Here is a 12,314-nt window from a genome sequence, read left to right as displayed (position 1 = left end):
ATGCCTGGAACTGTCAGAAACACCCGACTTTAATTTTTGCCTCTCCTTAGAGCTGCATCATGTGTATTTTAAGCATTCTGATTGTATGTCTGCTCAAACACTTTTCCTAATCATTCGTGCTTGCGACTTTTTCATCAGGATGGTACATGTGTGTATTTGGAGTTAAGAATTCTGGTAGGTATGACTGAAAACATGATTTTTCTGTATACTTACAGTTTTTATTGAAAGTCTACAAAATATTTATCAGCTTCTGTGGATGAACTTTATTAGCAGTGCTGATCGGTTTCTAAAATCTATTCTGCATGCCTTTTCCTGGAAATTTAGTCCTACATATAATCATTCTCTTAGCCTTTGTTTCTTTTCATGCGTTTGTAGCACTTCTGTGACTGTTCCAAGTATTTTTCACCCAGAAAAAAGCACATAATACAATGTGCATTTCAAAAGTTGAAAAGTAACTGTAGGAATAGTATTTGTGATGCTAAATGGGTGTCTCAAAAGTATGGTTAAAAAGATGGAAAAAAGAACAATACGTTCCTGTGTTTCTAGTTCAGGGTTCTAATTTTACATCTCCTTATTTCTAGCCCCAAAAAGGAGTTTTGGGTGAGGCTACAACTTATGTTATCATAATTTTTACAGTTAATAAATTTCTCTTCTGCAACCAGATATCTGAAAACGGAATGTAAGTTTGTTTTCATCATTGTCTTCAAACATGGGAAGACTTTTTTTTTTTTATCACTTGACTACACATTTCCTTTTCTTTCGAAGAGAAGATTGTTGAGATAAAGGAGTTCTTAAGTGACTTTTAGCAGCATTTACAGAGACAAGTATTATAAGCAGTAACCCTTGTTGTGTCTTTTGTGGATTCTTAGTTGTTCTCTTATGGCCAGGTATCTGCTGTGCTGGCACAATGGTCTTTGATTAGTCTGACAGTTATCCACATAACCCTGAGCTCACAGATCAATGCCCTTACTAAGAGCACAACAGAGAGCTAGCAAGAATTTAATTTAGAAACAGGCAAAATAGGCACTAGAGATGAGAGAAAAGAATTGCTATTTCTTATTTTCCTTGTTATTTAATAGCTTAGCCAATAATTATACCAAGGTGCATTTAAAATGTATTAAACTTCTGATTTAAATAGTTAATCATCAAATATTCTCTTCTATATTAAAGCTGCCTTATTGTACTCTTTTTCCTTGCACATGTGATCTGATCCTGCAGATACTCAAGTCTGATCTTATTTCACTAATTTCAAAGGGTAACTTCCATATTTATAGCTAAGCATTTGCAGGCTGGGCTGGGCTGGGCATGTGAAGCGCTCAAGAACTTGCTTTCATTCCTCTTGTCTCGCAGATACTGCTCATGCTGGAGATACAATCATGTTTACAGAACTGACTTCAAACATGGCTGAAAAGCTGTTTAAATACAGCATGGGTTAAGACATAATTATTTAAAAAACAGGGTGTTTTTTTTAGAGCAGAAACACTTTTTTTTTCTACTATACAAATATATTCCCAACCATTTTATTTTTCTGGGAATAGCATTTGGTCCTGAGATTTTTTTTTCCTGATTTTTATCTGTTTTAGTTTGAAAACTGTGTCCCTGTCAGGAGGCAGGACTAACTTGAACCACATTAAATCAGCTATGTTCATACCCTTTGACCTCCAGTGGAGGTAAAGCCATGATAAATGAGGAGTCCTAGCTCCTAATTTCTTTCCTGAAATATTCTTTTTTTCCATAAATAATACAATAGAATTTACTTTTTATTATTGTAATAAGCTGTCTCTGCTTCTGTGATTTATTTTCCAATCTAACAATCTTTGATGATTAAATTCTGCCATGTAGATTAAAATATGACATGAAACCAGTATAATTTTTCCTGTGATGTTGATGTGACTTCAAGGTGTTGAAAAGATGTTGATAGTGTGATATATGTGTGAGAGTTTTGTGTAGCACTGGATGCTGGAATCCTTCTCACATACGGCGAGCTCCTTACAGCTGGCCTGGCAAGTTCTTCAGTATTTTAAACTATATTTAAAAAAAAGGCAAATGTCTTCATTTTTAGAACTGTGAAGATAATATCAAGATGTAAAGCATTGCAGTGCTATTTTTCTGAGTTTTCAAACCCACTTCCCATAGCCGTTCCCTTTCTCTGTGGCTGATGTTTTCACTGAAGAGAATGGGTAAGATGGACACTTCTGGGAGACAGAGTGTAAGGACTGGTAGTAAGGCTGGAAAGGGGCAGAAAGCGGCTATGAAGACAGGAGCTTAGGAGGAGTAGTAAAGCTTTTCTGGAAGTTTGTGGAGGAAGGTGTTGGTAGGTATAAGAGTAATCTTTTTGAATTAAAACTTGAATTCGTAGGATCACCAAATAAAACCTGCAGCTGGCACTGAATAGCTTCTCCTCCATGAGAGGGATCCAGAGAGTTTGTTAAATGTGTGTGTGTGCCTCGGCGTCTGTGCAGCAAATGGGCTCCTGATGCTGTAGGACTGGCAGGACTGTGGCAGCTCTTGGTCTCTGAACCCTGGAACCCTGCAAGGTGACCAGATGCCCTGCCAATGAACCAAAGATGCAGGCATGAAGGCTGAGAGCAATTATGCTCATGCTTGAGTTGGTGCATATACAGTGCAATATAGTGGTAGCTGCAGCCTTCTAGCAACAGGTGCAATTGCAAGTCAGAAGATCTCTGCTATGCAGGTGAAGAAGGCTGTGGAAGATGTAGGAGAAAGCTCTGTTTTGGCCCCATTCGTATTCTTCAGAAGGGAACAACTCCTGTTATCAGGTGACAGCCAAGGAAGCTGTGTGAATTGCATAATGGGTGGTCCAACATCTGCAGCCTTTTGTGCCTCCAGCCCCACCTCTTCTAAGCAAACACAGTGGCAGTAAGTTGGATTCTCAACATCAAGAAATAAATAGACTAAATGGCACAAACAATTGGCCCAATAACAATTTGGGCCGTCATTGTGGCCCAGATTCTGTCTTGCCTGGAGGGAGGAAGGAGTGAGCTGGATAGAAATGTCCCATAGGCTGCCAGCTGGACCGTACTCCTTGACTGGGACTTGCAAATAGTGTTTTGAAAATCACTCTACACGTCTGCTGTGATTCTTTGTGTAAAACAGGTCTGTGAATGAAAGGATTGTAAAGAGTATATCCAGCTGAAATATTTTATGTGCAAATAAAATATCAGATGCATGTAAGATACCTGCATATACAAATCAAGTAGCTTATATCCAGGTTAACTTTGGAGTTTGTGATTGCAGTTTTGCAGTTGGCCATCTTAGTAGTTGTGCATATAACTGTCAGCTGAAAAGGCTATTTGTAGGAATGAATAACAAAGTAATAATACTCAAGATTCTTCTTCTTTTTTTTTTTCCCTTCTTTGAGGTGAGACAAGCACAGCAGATAGAAGTAGTGTCTCCTATTAGACCCACTCATGTGGTTGGAAAGGGCAGACAAGGTTTCAGGTACATTAGCCCATTTCAGATTTGAGTTAGAAACAGCAAAACTCAAAAGTGAGGTTAAAGATAACTGAGGTACCGTTTTTGTAGTACTTCTGTTAAGCATATTGACAGGCAGGGCAGCATATGTTATTAGAAGGTGACGAATGTTCTCTTGCAGAAGTATGGCTGTTTTAAAGGCATCATTCCATTTCTAATTAAACCCTTCAGTGACTAGGGTGTCTTGGTAGCTGGTGTACAGCCTTGAAAGTGAACAGCATGCGCTCTCCAAAGTCAACCAGGTTTCAGTCTGAGAGCCTGCTATCTCATTATGTTCATAACTACGTTGGGTTTTTCATTCAGTCCTCTTAGCTGCTCAGTCAAAGAGCTATAATGAAAAAGGTTGCTATGTGAACTGGAAAGGAAGAAAACAGTCCTTTCCAATAACATCCTTGGGGAAGGGGAACATTTGGACTGGACTGAAGGCTGCTATCAGTGATAAGGACTAATATTACATGTAGCATTCTGGCAATGAATTGTAGCACCTGGGCTCAGTAAGACTTTGTAGATAATATATTGGGTAGGAAGAAGAGAAAAGTTGGTTTAGTTTAATGATTAAAAATGCAAGTTTTCTGGTTTTCTTTTGTGTCTCAGCCAGTCTTGCAAGTATAATGCTTCGTATTAGTAGCTGCTGAGGGAAATTACATTCCTTCTGCAGACAGCTGCTGATAATTGCATGACATGCGTGGTGTGCTGCATTTGAAAACTTTAGGATAGCACTCAAATCTAACAACTGTGGGAGTAGCTCACACTGTGAAGTTGTTCTCAGTTTTATGGACTGTTAATGTAAGGCTTGCATGAGAGACAAATTGCTGTTACAGTTATTGCCAATGGGTGGTGCTTTCCAAAGCTATATTGAAGCATAATTAACATCCAAAATGTGGATTATAGCAAAAAGTTAGGATAGTCTGGTTTTGTTTTTGTTTTAATTTCAAATTTTAATGTTAATCATAATTATCCTCTTCCCCCCTTGTTTGGTTCTAAACCACATTTCAGGCATGATTGAATGTGCCTCGGTGTGCAGGTGACAGGTTAGGCTCTAGCTGCTGGGGTTTTCCCTCTGCAACAGTGTTCCTCAGCCAGCACTTGAAGATCCCGTGTGTGTAACGGCACATGCTCCGCTGACTTTCTCCCTAACAATGATTCAGCTTGACAGGTCTTTTCTGCTAGGGCATGAACTGTCTGGCTACACTTAATTTTGCCATATTCTTACTTGCATCCCAATGGTGCCAGGATAGACAAGAGAGTATCTGTATAGAGTTGGTGTCATCCAAGTTTGACAGTAGCACTGTTAGAATTTTATCATATTTCTTTGAATTTGATAGCAAAACTCTCATAATTTTTGGTTTGAGTACACATTTTCTAAGTTAGAATTGCTGGACTAGTATTCTTTCTTCTAGTGTCCTTTAGCTATAAAATAGAACAGATGACAATAAATCTTTATTTGATAGTTCTCTGGAACTGTTTGCATATGGTAACCAGTGCACAGGATGAGACCTGACATCCTGCTGTTTTTCAGCAGAAATGTAAGAGAAGGCTTTGAAAGACCCATGAAAAGAGGCTGCTGCAAAAGTGAAATCATGTTTTCTAGTAGATAAGGAAAGATACTTGAACTGCGAATACAGAGAAATTCAACTAGTTTTTATTCTATTAATTTTATTTTATTTTTACTAGTAGATGTGCTTAAATTGAATTTGTGTTGAAATAGAAAATGTCTTTAAATGCAAATTGAAAGCAAATGCAGTAAAATTGAATGAGTCTCTATTGGCAGCATGTGCTGGCCTGGTCTGGAGCAATGCCTATGCTAGTTGCCTGGCTGGCAGGTGCCTCTCAGAACTGGTAAAAGGCTATGTCGTAACTGCCAGCTCTTCAGTGGAGACATGCGTCCGAGTCTCTTTCCTTTATCCAGCTGCCATTTTTCCACAAAGTGTATAGGAATTTCCTATCTTTGTGGCTCCTTCCCCTCTGTGAAAGAGGGTTAAGATTGATCAACAGTTTCAAACGTTGGGGCAAAAGGCAGAAATGATAGAAATGCAATTTCTCTGTCTAGCTGTCTAAGCTTTGTTTCCTTAGGAAACCTGTCTAAGAGGCATGTCCTCATTTCAGCATTATGTTTTTTGCATTGCAAGTTCGGAGTGTTGCTCCAAGAAGTACTTAACTGCCTTCAGGCTCCAGCATGGTGAGTTGAGCCTCGGGGGGGTTTCTGTAGCCTAGCGTTCTGTGGGAGCTTGAGAAATGGGAGCAGTCACATTTTTCTTAATGGCAGTCACAAAGGAAGTGGAATAGGATCAACAGAGCTGGAAGTTGAGAAGTTTTGGTTTTAGCTGAAAGAGTAGGTCTACTTTGATAATTTATTCCAGAATCACCATCTCTACAAATGCACTGATTCCTCTGGAACACCCTAAAGGAAATAAGATTAACTGGTCAGGTTAGGCATGCATAATTTAGGGACCCACTGAATAAATGTGAGAATGAAGGAACTGTAATGTTAATGATTATGTTGGTGGTTTAAGAGATGGTGGAGGGGAAAAATGAGAGTTACAGGTATCCAGGGAGGTTTCATATGCTTCATTGCATGGAAGGCTGAATAATAATACATGACAACAGGATTTTTTTATTTTTTCTGTAGCTCAGAAGAGGCAAGCTTCTTTCTATCAAGTATTGTAAAGTTTATTCTATATTTGTTTTTACCTGTCATCCTAGAAAGAATGCTAAAAGGAGTTTAACAAATGCTACTTGGCTAATTATGTTAATGGACATCTTGATAGGAGAAAAGGTGGTGACATTAAGTTGAGATTACCTAATAAATTCTAATTTGTTTGACAGCATACGGCAATAGGCTCTTAAGTGTATAGACCACTTTTGAAAATAGCCATAGACAGGCTTGACATTTTTTCCCCAGTTCAGGCTATCTGTAGATGGAACTATTCCTAGAAACTAATTGTAATTTATTAGATTCTTGCCTTGATTAGCATTCAGTGTGCTACAGTTGAACACTGCAGTTATTATAGTAGAAATACAGTTCAACAAGCGGGTATTAGCTAAGCCATTCAACTTGTCCTCTTCAGAACGAATTTAAAGTGGAAAAGACACTGTCGTCTTCTTATGGGGAGAATAAAAAATGACTTGCCCTATTAGTTTTACAAAAGATGTCCACAGTCTTGTTTGTGTTAAGAAGAAAATCCAGCTCTGTCCAAAAGAGGACTCTGCTGAGATCAGTTTAAAAAAATCAGTGTCTTTTTCTTACTTGGTGATGACATACAGGATCAGGCAGTGCAAAGAACAAATGTGTATCCATTAAGCTTAAGCATGGATAAAAATATCTAAGCAATTTGCAAAACAGTATTAATGTTATAGGATTGTAAAACATTGAAAATTCTTTCTAAGCTAGCTGTAGTACACTTGCTCTTCCTTGGCATTGGTATGACAGCTTCCTGTAAAACTGTAACTTTTTTGATTTAAAAAATATACCTACTCATCAACCCTTCTGATGTGTAGATAAAGATTGCTGATCTAAAATGAGTGGTTTTGTAGCTCTTCAGACCGAAGATAGAGACATCAGATTATTATTGTGTATTTATAGCTTCTTAACGAAACGCAGGAGCACTTCCATCCGTGTGCATTACTCTTACAGATATGCTCTTCATGAAATCAGGCACCCATTTAATAAGTATTTACAAAACATGAAACCAATGTAAGTCGCACCTACAGAAGAGCTGTAGCCTGCTAAGTGTTTCATCCATCTCTAACTTAAATCTTACTCTTGTAAGTAGAATGAGGTAATTTGAGCAGTGTGAATGTTGTTGAAAATACTAGTTCCTAAGTGGAAAAGGATCAAATTTGTTCAGTCAAAACAATCATGCTTGTTCGTTTTCATGAACAACTATTCCATTTTATTTTTGTTTTAAATTCATAACTGTTTGTTCACTATTTCTTGGTGTCTTAACACTTTGTACATGGATGCTGTATTGTTTCTAATATTTTCTTTCTAATATTTCAGAACTTTATTAGAGAGCAAGAACATCTGATTCACCCTTCTCTAATACAGTCTCTTGATTGACTTCTGTTACATATGCTGAATACTGAGTTCTCCCTCAGAAATTTTAAAGGAAAACAGTGTTTATGATAGATGTTCATCTCTTTAATGCAAAGCTTGATCAAATAGAGAGATAGAAGAGCCCAAGCTTTTCATGAATTAAAAATTAACCTTACATTTTCGTTTTCATTCAGATCTGTAGGAGGGACCTGCACTCTTGGCTTTGCCTCAAGCTAAACTGTGGCTAAATTATCATTAATACAAAGTATTGTGGAGACCATAAACTTGTTCAGCAAAAATGACAAATCAATAAAATCAATTAGATGAACTTGTTTAGGATAATTTTACTAGTCTCTCCTGAGATACTAGCTGGTTCTTCAAATACAAGCAGATTAGCTTGCTGGAAGCAACCTTGTGGTGTTTTTCCTGCAGAAGGATGACAGAATTCTGTCTGAGGTTTTCCAAAGTGCTGATGTCGAGTGCCCAATTGCTAGCAAAGATTCTTGCCTTTAGGCAGCAAGTTGTTCTATGAGAACAAAATCGATGCTGTTAAAATGTGTGTTATCTTAGTGTTATATTTGTGTGTTATTATTGGAGAGACTACTCTAACCCTTCGAAGATACTCATCTAGAGTCTAACTTGAAGTAGGCTATTTTTAAGAAGCTATTTTTTGCTTAAAAAGCCACCAACCTTAAACATGCTGATACTTTATTTCTTGCAATTCTAAAAGAAGGCTTCCTGGTGATCACTATTAATTACCTAGATTGGCTTATAGTTGAAACAAAAAAACATAAAAGTTTTACTTTATTCCATGATGTTGCCAAATAGTTAGCAGATATGTCACTTTGTGCCTTTAGAGGTGCCTCTTGGGTTGCAGGAGGGCTGCCTGACCTACTTTCATTTTAATCGCTGAAAGGACATTGCACGATTTGATGCTGGCACTGTTCAGCTTTTACATTTCTGGCATGAAAACTGATCTTCTGAGTATGAGTTGCCTATTTTTTTTTTCTTTTTTTTTTCTTGGAGGGCTGTTGGTATGAGGAAAGCAAAGAAAGATCAGTATAATGAATTTTGTCTCATCCTTTCAGGTCTTTTTAGTGTTGTCTTGGAATATTGGCATATTATTGCATTTACGGACTGCGGTGGCAGTAAGTAGCAAGCTCAGTCACATGGCAGCTGGTCAGTTTTCCTCGGCGCTGAACTTCAGTGTCAGCGCAGTCAGCTTTCCTTTGCAGTTCTTTGCATCACATCTTCCAATTTTTTCCAGAATGTCTTTTCCCAAGAAGCTGTCTTTCTTTCAAGGATCCAGTTCTAATTCTGCTGTATGGTTGCAGGAATCCACTTTTACCAGTTAGCTTATTCGTATTTTTTCTATTTACTTTTTCTCCTCTCCTCTTCTCTTTGCATTTGGTAGATTACTTTTCTCACTGGGAAATAATTGCTGTATAGCATGTGATCTGGCACTTCTTGATCTTTACAGCATATATGCTAATCAGTTCTTAGGCAGTGTGTCCTGGTGGTGGGTCGTGTTGTCCCCCCCCCCCCCGATTTTTTTTTTTTTTTTTAAGTTTCCTCTTTGATTGCCAGTAGAGGTTTTATGGCACAGATCAGATTTGTGGATGCTGATGAACAACATTTCCCTTGGCTTCCTGCTGACTGTTTTAAATTCCACAGTTTTGCAAGTCTGTTGTTGAGCCTCCACTGTAAGTACTGGTGAAGGCTACAGTAGGGCCATTGGTAAATGCATGGTGAATTTTTAGTGTAAGAGTGTTGGAAAAAGCCATTAACTGATCAGAGTGCCGGAAGAACAGACCTCTTCAACTGAGTCCGGTAATTGGGATGTGACTGGAGGCAGCTGACACTGATGTTAGGCAGGCTCTGCTTTTTGCATTGGAAGCAGAGGAGAGTTGTTCTGCAGCATTATCTGAGATGGACTGTTGCTAGATCCTCTTTTTCCCCTATTTCTGTCTCCAGTGGCAGATGTCCTAATCCCTGCTGGAACCATGGTAAGACAGGTAACAATCTAGCACTTTCTTCTTGGGAAAACACCTGCTACAGGACAATTTGGACAGTTATGGCTTTTCTCAAGAACACAGACTACGTGGAAATAAGTTTGCAGGTGCTTGGGATGAAGAATGCTCCACACTGTACAAATGTGTTTGTCTTCAAATTCCCTCCCAGCTTCCTAGACCCGTACAGCATAGATAATTTTTACAAGAAGGCCATAAATTCTGAACATTCAGACTGTCTTGTCAAAAAGGCTTCATAAAAACTGCAGGAAAAGTTAATAACTAACATAGCTGGCTATTCCTCTGTAGAGCTGTACAAACTACATTTCACTGTCGCAGGACTTTACTGTCATAAATGTGATCTCCTAAATATACTTTAAAAATGTCCAATCTCTTATCCCTAAGATTAGGATGAGAGAGAGAGAGAGAGAGGAAGGCTTACCTTGGGCTGGCTGCAGTGGTTCCTGCTTCCAGCCTCTGCCGTACCGTTTGCTTGCACTGCCTGCCTCTGCAGGAGGGTCGGCTGAGCTGTTCACGAAGCATTTGCTGAAACACTGCACGTGTTTTACCTTAAAAACAGAGCCTTTAAGTAACAGCACTGATGTTGTCCCTCTTTGCAAATTGGAGCCCTCCATTTTGGTACTAATTCTGTAGTTCTAGATCAATGTAACTTCACTCATAGTCAAAATAAGGCTTATTTTGACTGTATCTTTCTAACAAAGTCTTTCTGTTTTGGAAAACTTCTTTTTTGGAAGGAGTGGGGAGGAAATTACTTGGTATTCCTCATAGCAGGTTGGTCAGAGGAAAGTTAAATAGCCTAATCTGTTACCTTAAATCACAAGCTGAAGTCTGAGAACTATTTATAAATTGTTTTCCCCTTAAAGATGGCCAAAATGTGTGGAAGAGCTTTAACTCCTTTCCCATTGCCTGTCGAGCCTCGCAGGCGAGCAGCTGGTGTGTTCAGTGTGCAGCCGTTCCCCAGGGCTGTTTGCAACATGGCAAAAGAACTGTTGCTTTGGCTGTCAACACTTCTTATCCTGTTCCTCTTTCTGCACTCGAGAACAGTTATAGTTATATTCTTGTGCACTGTGGTCTAAATTTTTCTTCGGAATAGCAAATGTTATTCTGTATTGATCAGGGAAGTAGTTAGGGCTAGGTTGAAAATATTCATGTTGCCCAAAACTGAGTGCCAACTTATTTTTATTATGTGTGGGAGCAAAAAAGGGACTTTTAAAATTCTTCTTAAACTGTGGTGAAATTTATAGATGGATTGGAATGAGCCAGGAATGGTTAGAGGTTTAAAAATTATAACCCATAACAAATGGTCAAAGAAACTGATGTTAATTAGATCTGGAAGGGAAAATGCTAAGGTAGCATGTAGAAAAAGTGTTCCAACATAAATAATAGTTCATCATCCCTGTATAGCAAAACTTACATGTTCACTGAGGAAGGGGCAGTTAAAATTGTCTTGATTTGCAGGAAAGTAGTTGAGATAGTTGAGCACTGAGACAAGTGAATCAAGGAGCTTGTGGAGTTGTCTTTGTTGCTGGTAGATGAACCTGTTAAGGATATGTTAAACGTTGCAGCAGGCGGGCTATCTGCATCGCTTCGTAAATAAGACTGGAGAATAGTAATAGAAACTTTCTTAATTTCCTTTCTTACTCCCCCACTCTTGTTGAAACCAAGACAAGGTTTTTTGACAAGTAAGTCATCATCTGTAAAAGCTCACATCTGTTGGATTGCACGCAGTGACGACAAGACTGGTTTTGTCCTCCTCTCTCCCTCTCTGCTGCTAGTGTCTGTCATGTCCCCGGCCTCCGCGAGTGGGGACCTCCAGCTCCTTTCCACATGGTCTTACCATGGTGTCTGTGCGTTAGTTCTGCTATAGGTAGCTACTTCTGTCATCTGTAAAGGCGTAAAAGCAGGCTCTGAACTGAAACTCTGCGTTCTGTTTTGGGTGCTTTTGTTTTGTGCTCGCTGCATCTCATCGTAGTAGACTACTATCTACCATGTTTTCTGTGTGTGTGTGTTTTTTTTTTTTTTTTTTTAATGAAACATTGCAACTTTCACTTTCCTCTGACAAGAAGGGGAGACGGATCACTAGTTCAAGCAAAGGATCAATGATCGTTATGGTTTAGGGAGACCAAGTTAACTACATTGCTTAGTTTTCAAGGGAGGAAAAGAGAGCGCTTGATCGGGCAGCAAGGCCACATGACAGGCAGCTGAAAGTAATTAGGTGGGCAGGGGTTGTGCAGCCAGCAGCCTTGCGCATCAGGGCAAATCTTAGAGCTGTTGTTCTAAAATACACTGTTCTTATTTTCTCTCTCTGCTGATACCAACTGTAGATGAAAAGCAGCTCTTTTTCCATGACTATGGTATTCAAGATATCTGAGCTGTGTCAGGAAACTCACTGCTGAAGTACACTTGAAAAACTACAGATCCATTTGCTGTTATTAAGCCGAGGTATGTAAATGCTTTCTCTTGTTTATTTTCATAAGATTTATTACATTATTTTTCTTGAGCTGACAGTTTTTCTATGACCAACTCTTACTGTGTTAAGAGCTTCAAAAAAATGATTTGCTGTACTTCTGACAAATGCACTTAAATATTTTTATTTTGAGTGCGTTCAGCATTATTGAATCCTCCTTTTCTAGAGGGGAAAATAAACAAAATTGTGAAGTATACTGTTTTATGTAAAACGTATTCTTCGGATTTAAATGACAAACAAAAGTGCAGCTCTTTGGTATATCTTTGTCATTGTTTTTTGCTGCCTG

At 38.7% G+C, this 12,314-nt stretch overlaps 1 protein-coding gene across 4 annotated transcripts in view; it reads left to right on the top strand.

Moving 5' to 3' along the window:
- The window catches only part of RAB27A (RAB27A, member RAS oncogene family), a 39,539-nt gene that overhangs the window by 1,109 nt on the left and 26,116 nt on the right, over positions 1–12,314 (top strand). For 2 of the 4 annotated variants that reach the window (XM_067305457.1, XM_067305454.1), the window contains exon 2: positions 11,886–12,003. The exons of the other annotated variants lie outside the window; for them this stretch is intronic. The gene's annotated coding sequence lies outside the window, so the exon portion shown is untranslated. The remainder of the gene's footprint in view (positions 1–11,885; positions 12,004–12,314) is intronic. 4 annotated transcript variants of the gene reach the window in all.

Source organism: Apteryx mantelli, chromosome 15, assembly GCF_036417845.1.
Source record: "Apteryx mantelli isolate bAptMan1 chromosome 15, bAptMan1.hap1, whole genome shotgun sequence".
Classification (NCBI taxonomy): Eukaryota; Metazoa; Chordata; class Aves; order Apterygiformes; family Apterygidae; genus Apteryx; species Apteryx mantelli.
Note: the sequence above shows the minus strand (reverse complement) of the source record. Positions and strands in the feature narration are given on the sequence as shown.